Source organism: Canis lupus, chromosome Y (assembly GCF_048164855.1).
Source record: "Canis lupus baileyi chromosome Y, mCanLup2.hap1, whole genome shotgun sequence".
Classification (NCBI taxonomy): Eukaryota; Metazoa; Chordata; class Mammalia; order Carnivora; family Canidae; genus Canis; species Canis lupus.
The window spans coordinates 5,034,449-5,049,693 of NC_132877.1; the positions used below are offsets into that span (position 1 = coordinate 5,034,449).

A 15,245-nucleotide genomic window follows, 5' to 3' on the forward strand; every position below is an offset into this window, starting at 1 on the left:
TCAGGCTCCCTGCTCGGGGAGGCTGCCTCTCCCTCTCCCTTTGCCCCCATTTCCCTGGCTTGTGCTTGCTCTCTCTCACTCTCAAATAAAATCTTAAAACAACAAAACAAAACAAAATGCAGAAATCCTGCTTTTTTTCCATCTATTTCTTCTAGGTTTTTTTTTTTTTTTTTTTTTTTTTGTATTTTTGCCTCACATTTTTTCTGACAGTCATTTGTGTCTCTGCATGAATCTCAAACTCATCTTTGGTACCTGTGCTACCTGAAAATTGTAGTCACATCTAAGATCTTAGGATACTGCAAAACAGGACCAAATTTTCTAGCTTCATCTACTTTTTTTTTCACTTTTTGGAGTTAGTTTGTGTTTTCCCCATCATTCTGTACCTTGTCAGCATCTACCAGAACTAAAATAAAATTTATTTGGATTGTTGATTCTTCATAAAAATAGATTATTTAAATCTAAACTTGAAGCTTTGAAGGAAGAATGTATGTTAATTAATTGGATAAATGGGTTTAAATTTCTTGATGATCCTAAAATGTAAATGTTTAATTCATCCCTCATCTTCCATGCTGCCTAAATCTCTATAGACCCCTAAGAGAAGAGGCACACATTACATATTATCAGAGAGATTTAAAATAGTGTTCAGTGTCCAGCATCAGGATTTTCTTTGCATTTCCAAAGTCAGTCAACAGTCAGTATGACTGTTATACCCAAATTTATTTTGCCTTCAAGGTCAACAGTTAGGAACATTTTTATATACTGTTCTTTCTGAATTAGGGGGAATGTCATACGTTATTTCCTTTTGGATCTGTTTATTTTAAAGATTATATTATTATTGTTCATAGTTAAATGCTTTTAGATTGACTATAAGATTTAAATTGTGTTCATTAAAACACTGAAAAATATAACCCATAAATAAAATTTAATTCACAACTGTCATGCTGACTTAACCTTGGATTTTAAGCTAAGTCTTAATTTGACATGACATAGACTTTTATTTGCTATAGATCAATGTTGATTTTTACAAGAAGTTAAGACAATAGGCAGTGTTCTAGCATGTGATGCTAAAGCTGTTTTTTGTACAAGGATTTTTTTTCTGCATTGATGTTTATTCTAAACTTACAGAAAGTCCATGTTTATATCAGTGGGATGAAGATGATACGTGACTTCCAAGAGCAGCAAAATCTTTAAGAAAAAATAACTTACATTGAGGAAGATCATACTTTTGTTAAGGAGCAGAAAGAAATTTTTATCCTCTAAGATTGCTTGTTGCAGAAAAAATACTCCGGAAAGTTTAACTGTTCATTGACATCAAATTATCCTTGAGTCTCTCTTCAACTTTATGTCAAGGAAGATGTTGAAAGAAAATTAGATCATTTGTATGCTTTCACCTTACAAAGTTTCACATAATCCAAATGAGAAAAATAAACACATTTGCACCGTATCAAGTTAATTTTCATACACATGATACTATACATTAAAACATTTAAGAATTGTGTACAATTTCCTTTTAAAGTCTGATGCTTTAAACTTAGAAGTTGCAGTGTTTCTACATCTAAACCATTACAGGAGCATCAAATCTATTCTTTATTTTCTTAGATTTGTTTTTATCATATTGGGTCCTTCATATTTACCAGGAATTAGCAAATGGTAGCTCTTTGCTGAACTTGGCTGGCTGTTTTTATAAATAAAGTTTTATTGGAACATATCCATCCAAGGTCATTGTGTTTGCATATGTCTGTACCTGTTTTTGCTGCAATGGCAGAGTTGAATAGCCACCCCTATGGCCTACAAAGACAAACATATTTATATCTCACCCTTTCCTGAAGATATTTGCAGATCCCTGGTATGTATCAATTTACATCATTTTTATAGGACACACAGGAAATGTTATAAGAGAAGTACAGCTGATTTATTAAGTTCAGGATTGCACTAATGGGAGTACTGTAACTTTGTTTCAAGATCTGCTTAAGAAAGTACAAAAATCTATTCATGGTTGGCTATGAGAAGCCTAAACTGAAAACATTGATACTATGCACACACACACACATATATACACATATATACATATAGATAGATATACATATGTTTATTTAGCAGTGATTTGAATTATACAGTGCACTGCTCTAGTACATAGTGCTGACACCAGTTTTTTAAAAATTATTTTATTGCAATTAAAATTGTATTATACTTAACATATACAGCTGGGGTGCCCAGGTGCCTCAATTGTTGAGTGTCTGCCTTTGGCTCAGGGCCTGATCCCAGATTTCTGGGATCAAGTCCCACATCGGACTCCTTGCATGGAGCCTGCTTCTACTCCCTCTGCCTGTGTCTCTGCCTCTCTTTCGGGGTCTCTCATGAATAAATAAATAAAATCTCTAAAAAAAAATAACATATAGAGCTGCCAACCAAAAAACTATCACATTAAAATTAGAACTTTAAAGATAGAATGGATTGAAGACACAACCTAATCCTTTTTTCAAGGAGGAAAACATACTGGAGAAATTATTATGATTACTGTTTTCTCACACTGTGATTAAATGACAACTGAATTTAAATCCTGTGTCGACTACTATTTCCATTTCTTTGCCTCTGGACCCACCTGAACATAATATAGGAAGAATATGAAAACAGTTCAATATTGGTTCATCTGTCATTGAATCCAGTTTGAGGGTCTATAGACATGTTTTTGATATTTGGCTGATTTTCTACCATATTGTTCCTTCTTATTTTTTGTCTTCATTTTGATGATAATCTAAATGAATGAAGTATGCCCAGAATCATCAAGATGGGTAACTTTATGCAAGGTTCATTGTGAGGTCTCAGTGCCTTTGTGTTTGAAATTACTTTGGCACCAAGGGGTACCCTTTGCTTATCTCAAGTAGAGAGAAGAAAAGAGACATGGGCTCGGTTCATAAATGATGTGTTTATTCCAAAGAATACTGAATAATTTCAACACAGGTTGCTGGATGAACTGTGTTCTTCCAAAAAGAGAGATACACACATGCGTGGTAAGAATGGGGGGCATTGCAGTTGAGCGCATCACCCTGTATGGCACGTTCAGCACACCTGCACCTGGAAGCCCGTTCCACAATGATGTTTTAAGCAAGCATTCAGTTTTAGCAACACAGCAGCTTCTATCACATTAAATTAACATTAATTTGGATTTTATTGGTTTGGCGGTTTTGTTTGCTTTTAACTTGTAAATTTGGTTTGCTTTTATTGTTGTATAATGCTAAAGATCAAGGGGATGTATAATCAGTTTACATTTGCATCTATTTACATAACACGAAGATGCTAATTTAAGTAAACCAGTGCTGGAGATCAAGGGGAAGTTGATTTTTTCATTGATATATTTTTCTTTACTAAGGGTATTTTTAAGAGCAGCTGTAGGTTCACAGTAGAACTGAGGGTAAAATATAGAGATTTTTTATGCACCCCCTGCTCCCATATATGCAGAGGCTGCCCCATTATCAGCATCCCCACCAGACTGGGACATTTGTTAAAACTGATGAACCTACATTGACATGTCATTATCATCTGGAGTCCATAATTCACATTGCAGTTCGCTCTTAATGCCTTACATTCTATGGGTTTGAACAAACGTACACTGGCATGATTCTATCGTTGTAGTATCATACATAGTATTTGCACTGTCCTAAGAAACCTCTGTGCTCCACCTATTCATCCCTTCTGCCCCCTAGCCCTGGCAGCCCACTGGTGGATCTTTCTATTTTCGTGGCTTTGCCTTTTCCAGAATGTCATGGAGTTGGAATCATACAGCACGTAGCCTTTTCAGACTGCCTTCTTTCTCATAGTAACATATGTTTATGGTTCCTCCATGGCTTTTCATCACTGTTCAGCTCTTTTTATTTTATTTTAATTAATTAATTAATTTAAAGATTTCATTTATTTATGAGAGACAGAGAAGCAGAGACACAGGCAGAGGGAGAAGCAGGATCCATGCAGGGAGCCAGATGCGGGACTCGATCCCAGGACCCGCGGATCATGCCCTGAGCTGAAGGCAGACACTCAACCCTTGAGCCACTCAGGCGCCCCTGTTCAGCTCTTTTTCGTACTGAATAATATCCCATTGCCCCAATGTACCAAAGTTTATTTATCCGTTCATGCACTGAAGACTTCTTGGTTGTATGGGTTTTTGGGGTGTGTGCGTGTATGTATTTACTTATTTTTTTTTAATTGTGGTAACATATATAACAAAATTTGCTGTTTTACCCATTTTTAAGTGTATGTTCAGTGGCATTAACTACATTCACATTGTATGCAACCATTGCCACCATCCATTATGCAAAACTTTCCCATCTTGCAACACTGAAAGGCTGTCCCCATTAAATACTAAATCCCCTCTCTCCTCCCACCAGCCCCTACAGCCACCATTCTACTTTCTGTTCTGTGAATTTGACCACTCTGGGTACCTCCTACGAGAGCAGTCATACAGTATTTGTCCTTTTGTGGCTGGCTCATGTCACTTAGCATCACTTTCCTTGTGGAGGGTGCCTGTACCACATGCAAGCCTGAGAATGCCAGCAATGACCTAGAAAGCCTCTGCCCTAGCTCTGCTCCCTTGCCTTTGCCAGACCCTCACAGAAAGTTGTGATCGTCTGAAACAGAGGATTGCACGTGTGAGGCACAGATGTATTTTATATGCCCAGTGATTTGTGGGGGGGGCAGTAGGCATGGCAGTCCTTCCCTGCTTTTTTATCTAATTTAGAATGAGAAGTGTGGCTCTGAAAAGTTAACCACCTGGCAAGATGGGCTGCAGCAAGTTGCTGACTGCCTTCGTTGTATCCGTCCTCAGCCAGGCTACACACTTGACTATCAGTGGCTGGAAGACTGTCAGAGATGGGTGGGCTCCATGGTGCTGAGCTCAGTTGTTAAGAGAATCCTACTGCCAAGGGATGTAGTGCTGGCAGAGAGCAGTGAATGCTTCCAGCGGACATCCTTTCCAGAAGGTTCTGGATGCTCGTGTCCCCTGTTTCACAAGTGTTAACAATGGCCGTCATGCCAGCAGTGATGATCTACAGGTTCTAGAAGAAGTGATACATGTGTAATCATTCCCCGCAGCCCAGGTGCACACTTTGCTCTTTAGACTACCAGAGTTCACTCCCACGGCATGCATTGAGGTCGTGGGTTGTTCATATGCATAAACATACCATTCACATTACTGACCCATCTCCCTTCGTCTTTCTTCACCTTGAAGCAATCAGAGAGAACAATTGAATGCCAAGGTAATTGTACATACCAACGAGGGCCAGGTTCCAAATTGTCGTGAGGGGCCTTAATTACTTCAGTAAACCTTAATGAAGACAGGAGAATAAAAAGTCATCTTTATTTGATGTTTTTTCTGCTATAAGGTGATTTCTTTCTAGATACTATGTGTTTCTCTGGATATTATGAAAACCACCATTTATTTCTTAATGATATACATGGGAAATTTTGGAATTATTCCTGACATTTTGTTCTCCTTGACCTCTCTTAGCGACTTACCAAGTCCCAAAGTCTTCCTGTGTGGGGTATCTTGTGATCACTCTTCATTTTCATCCGTCTTACCCTTATCTTTTCTTTTAACTTGGCAGTAGCTCTGCCTGCATCCTGCTCTATCCCCCACCTCCATCCCTAACCTACGAGTGATTGACCTCCCTAGATGCCACTCTGCTCAACACTACTGTTGGTCCCATACTGCAACAGGTAATATTTAAATGCCTTTGCCTTCAGGGACCCATAAAATGGGGCCACCATAAGCATTCCTGGTATCTGCCCCAGGGAACCACCTCTTTGGTCTTCCTATTCCAGCCTTTTCATATCCAAAACTGTCCTCTCAGGCAAATTCATTGTCTCCTGATTCTTTAGTGTGACCTCAAGGTTCCATGTGAAGCAGCCCTTTGTTACTTGTTGTTCTCATGTCTTGAGAACCTCTCCCTCATACTCCACCCACCAATCCCACCAAAGTCTTTTGTATCAAAACACACTGGATCTTTCAACTGTTAATGCTCTTTGCAGGTAGCAATTCCAGGTAGTGGGGTCCTTACTCCTCCTCCCCTTCACATGGCCACAGACACTGTCTTTTCATTCTTTAGTTCACAAATGAAATGTTCTTACCTAAGAGAACTTGTGGGCCCTATTTAAATCACCTCTCTCTCTCTCTCATAGAGAGAGCCAGAGGGAAAGAGAGAGAGAGAATCTCAAGCAGGCTCCCCATCTGGCATGGAGCCTGACACTGGACTCAATCTCACAACTGTAAGATCATGACCTGAGTTGAAATCAAGAGTTGGACACTTGGGGCTCCTGGGTGGTTCACTTGGTTGAGCATCTGCTTTGGGCTTAGGTCATGATCCCAGGGTCCTAAGATCTAGTCCCATGTTGGTCTCCCTGCTCAAAGGGGAGTCTGCTTCTCCCTTTCCCTCTGCCTGCTGCTCCCTGCTTGTGCTCTTTCTCTGTCAAATAAATAAATGAAATCTTAAAAACAAACAAACTAAAAAGCATCAGATGCTTAACTGAGCCATCTAGGCATCCTTAAACAATTCCTTTTGTCTCTCCTTGTGGTATTGCCATTTATAACTCCTTGGCCTTTTTTTCCCTAGCATATAATTGTTTTATCAGCCATCCATTTATAATAATTGTTTTGTTATATATGTTACCCCACACAGGAAGACTTTGGGACTTGGTAAGTCGCTAAGAGAGGTCAAGGAGAACAAAATGTCAGGAATAATTCCAAAATTTCCTATGTATATCATTAGGAAATAAATGGTGGTTTTCATAATATTCAGAGAAACACATAGTATCTAGAAAGAAATCACCTTATTCTCTTTCTTTTTCCTCTAGAGGGCAGGTCTCTGTATGTCCAGTTTCCATCACCATTGCCAACACATGATAGATGCTTGATGCATAGATGGGGAATGAATTAAGGAATAACTGGATGTTTTTGCATTCTCCATCTCCCATCTATAGAAAAAACAACTCTCTTCACTTTATAAAAGAACTCTCTTCATCTCTGCAGAAGTAGCAGAAGCCTGCTCCTTCTCCATGTTAGCTTTCGGAGTCCGTTCAGATTCACAGGATGCCGCCTCTATTGACTTTTGTGGCCTGCCTGTCATTGCATTCGGGACTGACAAGTACCACGTGTGGTACTTTTCTGTTTTTATAAATACATTTGGAGGGCCTGGCATGAGGGATATTTTCAAGCTGTTTGTTATTCTTCTCCTTCCGTGGCCCAAGAGCTTCAACACAATAAATATTTAATAAAGATACTAAAATTGATTAATTGACAAATAGTGTTAAGAGTCAGCATACAAAGAAGTCAAAACTTTTTTTCCTCAGCTAAAATTTTTTTGAGGCAATTGCAGCAAATGCGTGTGGAAAGCTCACAGCTTCATCTTCTTAACTGGCTGTCTCTTAAATGAGACAGCGTAGCAAGAATAGTGAATTTACTTTTTCTTAAAAGGGATCTGCAGAAGGCTTACCGCAGTGATCCTTTTAAAGTGATGGCAAGAATGGCTGGAGCCATCTGGGCTCTTTCCACTGATAGTAATGGGCAAAGAAGATAAGAGCCAGTGGAAACTAACAAAAACTAAATTTTTGTTAAGATCAAATTTTCCAGTTTGGGGACTGTTGGCTCTTTTAGCACCTTTCTTGACTATTGCTGTATTAAGGTAAAAGCTAAGTAGTTATAACAAGGAGAAAGCATATCACAGTGGATCAAAAAGACAGGTGTGCATTTCTCTTATAATGGGGCCAGAGTGTAAAAATAGATATGGCTCCAAAGGATCATCAAAAAAAAAAAAAAAAAAAAAAACCAAGGAGAGCAGGAGACTCACCCTCCTCACATGGTATTTAATGCAATTCTGTGTATCACAAATTTTAGCCAGCAAGAAAGAAAAGGGAGACAGTTCAATTAAAGCACCATAAAGACCTGGATGTTTCATGCCACAATTGTTTACTTCTCACTTCTGAAAAGTAGATACAGACCATACCTGTACCTAAAGACCAGAAATAAAGTGTATAGTGACTTTAATTGCAGAACAAAACAAAAAAAACAGGGAAATACTTAGCAGTCACCCAAAAGTCCGGTCTCCAAGCACGTAAATAGATGCACATTGATTACTTTCCACACATAGAAATACCTGGACTCCGTTCTAAGACACAACCCAAAGTCGCATGTAGTGGGAACATCCAGCACAAAATACAAGGTTTTGAGAGAGATACAGTTTTCTTCTTCAGGTCCATGTGAAGCTCCTGATCACCCACATTTTAAATTAAAAATTAATAGCCAACTTCCATTCCCTCTCTCATGTAAAATGTCAGGGCAGTAGTAAGGTTGATATGAGTATCTTCCATTCAAAAGAAGGAAGAATGAGGAGCAGATACATAGCAGTCATGAAATCTTACCGGATAGCAATGCTGCTGGCGGTGGTGTAGCTGCTTGGCTCTTGAGAGACGTGTCCTTGTTCCTCACCCTCCTTGGCTATGTATGAAGTGGACATTGAGCATTACATTCTGCTTAGGTTGCTGTAGATCTCTACAAGCTCTTCTTTCTCACGTCCATGAGAGATTTTATGGGTATACTTTTACAGGCCACACATGTGATTTCATTAAAACATAAATTCCTCAAAAACATAGTAGGTTTCCAATGTATTTACTACCCAGTAGATTTGTGTTCTTGTTGTTTTTCCTGAAGCTCTTTTCTGGAGAAAAGTTTCAAGTCTGCCTTACTTGTTTGATTAAGAAGGGGGGAAAAAAGGAAGTTTAACACAAGACTTTCTCATCTTAATCCTGGCTACCACGAGGTCATCTAATAATTAGGTGACATCCTGAATCAGATTATTGCCTTCAGGCTTGATTTCTTTATTTGCCTGAAATAGCTTAATATGTCCTCTGAGAGAGGCTCTGAGCAACATTTGTAACAACTGCTGGTGAACAGACACAATTTTCTTTTTCTTAATAACCTCAATCCCTGACCTCCCTATTTCCTTACATCTCTGCTTGCAAATTGGCCAATTATGCCCCAGTTAATCTTCTTTCTCTGTAATGCCTTAATAAAAGCAGTTAGAAACAGTGAACACAAGAACCTTCTGTCTTTTCCATTCACATTCTGCAAAAATTACATACTCCACCTTTTAACTTATCGTATGTGACAAATTTACCAACTATTTTCAAGGTCTGTCCAAGGTTCTCAGTTCTCTACCCTAAAATATGAGTTTCTTTGTTGCTCTGTTACTACAAGTATAAGCCAGTGCCATTTTGGTGATTGTTATCCATCACCGTACTTGTCCTAGTTTCCACTTGGGATAGTGTTCCTTATCACAGAATAACATTCTATGTGCTCAGTAAACACTATGAAATACAGGCATTTTGAAGCAAGTTATTGTTTAATACTGGACCAGTTGCTGGAAAAAGTTGGAAAAATCTTACTGATCCCATCAAATGTTATTGACCTTTAGCAAGTAGCTGGATCCATTTCTATTCGAAATACCCTGCCAGGGCAGCTTTTAATGTTTATTGAAACAAGCCAGTACTTGTGGCCAAAGATTCAGAGACCAGTAGTCGAACAGAAAGGGAATGGGAGGTATAAGAGTCAGTTTCAAATGGTCAGCCACAGTGCTACTCAAAACAGCTTGTAAGATAGTGGCAAAAGTATAATGGTCTTGCTCTGAGAAATGGTTTAGTTGATGTATAAAGGCACAGACACAATTTATTTGGTATTGGAGAACATTTCCGTGAGGTCTATGTGGAGATGCTCTATTCCTGATGAACTGTCCTGAGATTCTTGGATTACTTGAGGAAAGTAGATAATTTGTCTATTAACGAGTGTGGGATGAAGAGCCCTGCATGAGTTTCAGATTTGTTAAATCTCTCCTTGAGATGTTGCAGAATATTTTTCACTTACAGTAATTGAAATAGAAAGTAGCCATGGACGTATGATTTCCAATGTGAATTTCAAGCCATTTTAAAGATGAGTCATAAAAGGAATTTATCATCATATTACTTTGTGGTAACTGACATTATCCAAAAAGAGACAAATATTTTCTAAATGAAAAATGCATCTTTTCAGTTTTTCCAAAGGGAATAATTTATTTATACTATAAGAAAAGGGTACTGCTTTTCTTCTTTTTAAATTCTAGTATTGGGATGGTTTTTTTTTTTTCTCGTCTAAAGTTCTGAAGAATTGACCATAATATTTATTTCAAAGGTCATTATGGTGGCTCTGCAGCCAGTTTGGCTAGTCTTCTTGCTTGTATGTTCCCAGTTGACTCTATGATGTGAATTTATGGGTTCTTTCGTTTATTTTGGACACAATCTTGTAACAATGGGAGCACAAACTTATTTTTAACTGTGCTTTCTGATTTTGGAAATTTTCCATGCTATCTTGACATTTTGAGATGGATTTTAATAACTTCCATGTGTAAATAGTAAAAAGGAGAATCCATTTGTGATGACCTAGAATAATTCCAGGCACAAAGGAGGCGATGATGGGAGAATCAAGTTTCCCTTCTACTCTTTATATTTACTCAAGGAAGAACATCTATTAGCACAAGCCTCCTGGTCTCTCTGCCCCTCCCTCCTGCCTCCCCTACAGAAAAGGAATTATATACCTACTGTGACTTTGGGAAAGGGAATTGAGGGTACATACCTTGGCTTCTCCCCTCTTTTACTTCCAGCCTTGGAGGCAGCTGACCCTGTGAGAACATGTATTCTTGTCTGATTCTCTATAATCTCAATCTCCTATGATATGACAGGCCCTGGGATCATTTAGCACTGCTGTTTGCTGAGTGGAAAAACGAAAACTTCTAGGATTTGGTTTAGCTTCTTGTTGATAAATATCAAATACTTCTTTTCTAGTGTGCAGAAGAAAGAAAAAAAAAAGAATGATTTGAGAAAGCCCAACCACTAAACTCAGGCCTTTTCTTGAGGAACCTTGAGAAATAGACATGGATTTGGATTTGGGACACATGTCGACCGGAAGTTATTGAAGCTTCAAGTGGGGGTTGGGCTCAAGACTTCTGGCCCTGCAAGTATTTCCAATACCAAAGCAAGTGGCTTTGCTGGAAAATTTGAAATTGAAATTGCTTGAAAAACTTTATAATTTTCCCTTTGGTGAATCAGTGCAGTTCTGGACATATTAATAGATAAGAAAATATTTTTGTAGTGATAGGTTATCTTAGGTAAAAACCAGCCTGCAGATGGATGCCAGCTCCGCAACCTTGTGTGGGACTCGGCTAATAGGGCCATAGGGTGCCGGTGGAGGTAGCTTGCTGTAGAGCCACACAGGCTCTGGACACATAAAGACCTTCTTGACAGCAGCTGAGCAGCTTGAGGACGTATAAGACATCAGCTGGAGGAAAGGACTTGATTCAATGAAAATACATTATTTTCATTTTCATATTCAGCATTTTCAGATATGGGGGCAGGAATAGGCACTCCTTTGCCTTTTTTTTTTTTTTTTTAATAAGGTGTTTTATAGTCTGGGTTTCATGGTTTCATGCCAGGACTTTAAATTGCACCCAGGTTCCATGCATGTGGGGGCGAGGGGGATGAGTATGTGAACCTCAAGCATTAAAAAATTGTTAAGATCAAGCTGATGTTGGCAGAAGGGAAACAAACGGCTACCACCACTTCTGTTGTGTTTTGGGTTTTATTAACGGCGGTCACCTGAGGAAGCAGTGGAAGGGAAATCTCTTGGATTCATGTGTTCAGGCTTTTAAGGCTCTCTTAGCAACATGTGGACTAAGCTGGCTTTGGATATGAATACCGTTTAACCTCACAAAATGGCCCTAGGTGTTGGAACTCAGTGGGATATGATTAAAATTCCTGGAATTATGTCAAATCTAGGAAAATGTCTAGCAAATTTCTTTCATATACATGCTGTAAAATTGGAAGACATTTCCAGAAGCTAGTTTCTATCCATTTCAAATCTTGTTTATCTTGCACATCAGACATACCTGCAAGTGCTGGGACCCATTGAACATAGTCATATAGAGAGAAGCCTGCTGGTCTGGCAACTTCGGGCCATGTCATTGAGAGAATCAGCCCAGTAGGCAGTGAGAGATTTTCCTGGAAGCCATTGCTACACTGGGATGTTCCAGGAGGCAAAATAATGGCTCCCAAAGATGTCCCTGTCCTAATGCCCAGAGTCTGTGTATATGTTACCCTACATGGCAAAAGAGACTGCAGATGGACCTTGAATGTATGTGCTGCTGAAGCGAGCACATGCAGATGGACCTTGAGATGGGGAGATGATCTTGGATAATCCAGGTGGTCCCGGTGCCATCACGAAAGTCCTATCTGAAACAAATGGTAATATGGGAGAGAAGTTAAGAGTAAAGACATACAGAGATGAAGACTGAATGCAGAAAAAGTATCTCACTTTTGAAAATGTGACTTTAACAATTGGTGGTATGAACTGAACACATTATTATGGCTCAGGGCCAGGAGTAGGATAAGCCACTCAAATCCAAGAGTAATCCTGCCTTTATTTAAAATGTTTATATTTCGTTCAAAGTTTGGTTCCTCTTTTCTCTCCATTGTTAGAGGCATACTTCCTCCCAAAAAGCAGACATTCTGGTCTGCCTGTCCCCAACATAGTGTCACAGGGCCACATCCCTCCTGGGCAACTGGAGATACAGTTTGTGAGGTTAACTAGGATGAAATCCATTTTCTGCATTCCTAACTTATATCTTTCAATCCAAGTTCCCACAGACACAGATTATATATTTTCATTTCCAATTGCCTGACTTCTCTCTCATTTCCAAATTCAGGTGAGAAAAAGTTTATGTTAATTTAGTAGGTCCTCGGGGCACTTGACTGGCTCAGTTGGAAGATCATGCAACTCTTGATCTCAGGGTCATGAGTTTAAGCTCCACATTGGGTGTAGAGATTGCTTAAATACTTTTTTAAAAAAACTTTACTTTAGTGGGACCCTTTAGTCCCCAATATTGGATGATCAGTAAATCTTTGCTGAATAAATAAGCAGCCTCATTTTTATAATTGGCCTCAACTTTACACATTTGGGCAGTTTCAAGAAAGTATGAATCATTTAGCTAAGATTACCACAGGGGAGAAAATTTTACATACATAATCTTAAGTGTATTTTATATCTAAATTTAATTAACTTTTCTGGTGAACCTAATAAAACCACTTATCCATCCCTCTTTTTAAGAAATATAATTACTTTTTATACATCCCATTATGTGTGTGTGTGTGTGTGTGTGTGTGTGTGTGTGTGTGTGTTGGTAGCAGAGAGAGGCCAGATTGTGTGTATTATGGGCTTTTAGCATGTACTTTATTTGGTTTGATTTGAATTTGATCTGTTTTAACTTCAGGGTGAAAAATCAAATCCAAGTTTGACAAAGAAAGAAAACCAAAAGCATTATGAAATTTATATAGTTTCAAACACATTCTTCATTTGGATACAAACTCACAACCAGCAATGATTCAGGCAGACGTGTCTCCATTGATTGGTTTGGTTTTAGATTCCACTAGATTTGCCAGACTTGGAGCTTGTTGTTTGTCAAGTGGCCTGTATGTTAATTGATCAGGATATCAGACATGTCAAAAACCAGAAGTCCTTTCACACTGTCTCGTTCAATCAGTGTCATGAATTTGTGTGCCACACGTACAGGTCACTAGTTTTAACCTGGCCCCCTGGCTAAAACTGGGACCTAAGACCCAACTAGTTCATTTCTACTTCGTATCATAAGCATTCTCTTTTTTGAGGCATTCCACTGCAATGCCTGCAGCCATTCAGAGATGGTCTGCAAACCCTGAGTAAGGATCCTATCTACCATGTGTTTGTGATTCTCGGTTCAACATCCTGTAGGCCTTCAGAGGCCTACAGAAAAGGCTGTCCCCTTCAAAACATTCAGAAACTTTAAACAGGCTTGTACATCTAAGTAACATCAGTTTCTTTGCAAAAATATACCATCTAGATATTGAGTATTTCTGTGCCGATGTGTGGATTGTTATAATAAGGCAAAAGGGTGATACTATTTTAATTCTAGTGCAGTACCTCTTTCTGCCCCATTGCCCTGGTCCAGATTTTCAGAAGTCTTTAGCAAGGAAGGTATACAGGTGGCCAGCACACCAGCCTGTTGTATGCAGGAAGAAATCAGGATTCTGACCAGCCCAAGTTCCCATCACACTCCTGTCCCATGCCCCTTCGAGTTCTGTTGCCAGCATCTTCTAGGGCTTTTGGGAAAGGCACCAAATAGTGTTGACTTACCCCCGAGGATGTGAGGGAAACTAGATGTAGCCAGCACAGAGAGCTGCTGCATGTTACCTGACCAGTGGTAATGATGGGGCTGCTAGGTGTGGACTGCATTTATTTAATGGACCTGAGAGGATGTCACATGAGCATCACTGTTCTGCATTTCTGCACAGCTGCTTATCCCCTAGCCTGCACCCCACACCGTGTCATCACGGGCAGCCTGACTTCTTAATTTTTGTGGTTCCTTCTCTAATGCTTTCTTCGTTGAGTCTGTGCCAGATGATCCGTTGTCAACCTCTCCCTCTTAAGGTGGGAAAATACATTTTTTACAGCACACTCTAGGTGTGGTTTCCGGTTGGAGTGTACCTGGCACCATCACCATCATGGCTCCTTTTCTCATCCCGCAGAAGCATGGCAGGAACTTTCTGCAGCTGCTAATCTCAGGGCGACTTCCCTTTCTCCTTTCAGCTGCTTCTGAACTTCTACTCCTTTGTAAACAACTCATTTTAAGTGAATTCCCTCTGAATGCATCCAGGGATGATGTCTTTGCATCGGACAGACTCTGGGAGATACAGAGTAATCTAAATCTAACTCTTATCACACATCTTACCATATTTTTATATTCATATATTTTTATTCTTATACTCACGTATTTATATATTCTTGTCAAACAGCCCAAAATCACATCGATGCCCTTCACTTCCTACCCTCCACGTGAAGCCAGGACAGAGAATAGGAAGGCACAGTGGCATCCAATTCTTAAAGGAAACTTTAATCAGGTGGCTTGTGGACTCTATTACAGCTTTAAAAATTCCTAAAATCATTTCCTTAGGTAATGAAATTTCCTGAGCCACGAATGAAGACTAGTAAGAATTAAACCCACCTCAGTGACTACAGTTTCCCTGGGAATTTTACTCTAAGGCATTTTTTGCACTTCCAAATGCTGAAACAGTTTGTAAGTTTTATTGATCAACCCTTGTCCCATTCCCGTGAATTATATCTATATCTGAAGTGGAACACAGCA

At 39.2% G+C, this 15,245-nt stretch overlaps 2 long non-coding RNA genes across 14 annotated transcripts in view; one reads left to right on the plus strand and one right to left on the minus strand.

Moving 5' to 3' along the window:
• The window catches only part of LOC140629081 (uncharacterized), a 528,858-nt gene that overhangs the window by 140,577 nt on the left and 373,036 nt on the right, over positions 1-15,245 (plus strand). The window lies entirely within an intron of this gene.
• On the minus strand, positions 3,809-5,830 carry LOC140629064 (uncharacterized). The gene is made up of 3 exons (XR_012026923.1): positions 5,509-5,830; positions 5,264-5,317; positions 3,809-5,048 (listed from the first exon to the last, which is right to left on the minus strand). It is a non-coding gene; the product is annotated as an uncharacterized lncRNA (long non-coding RNA).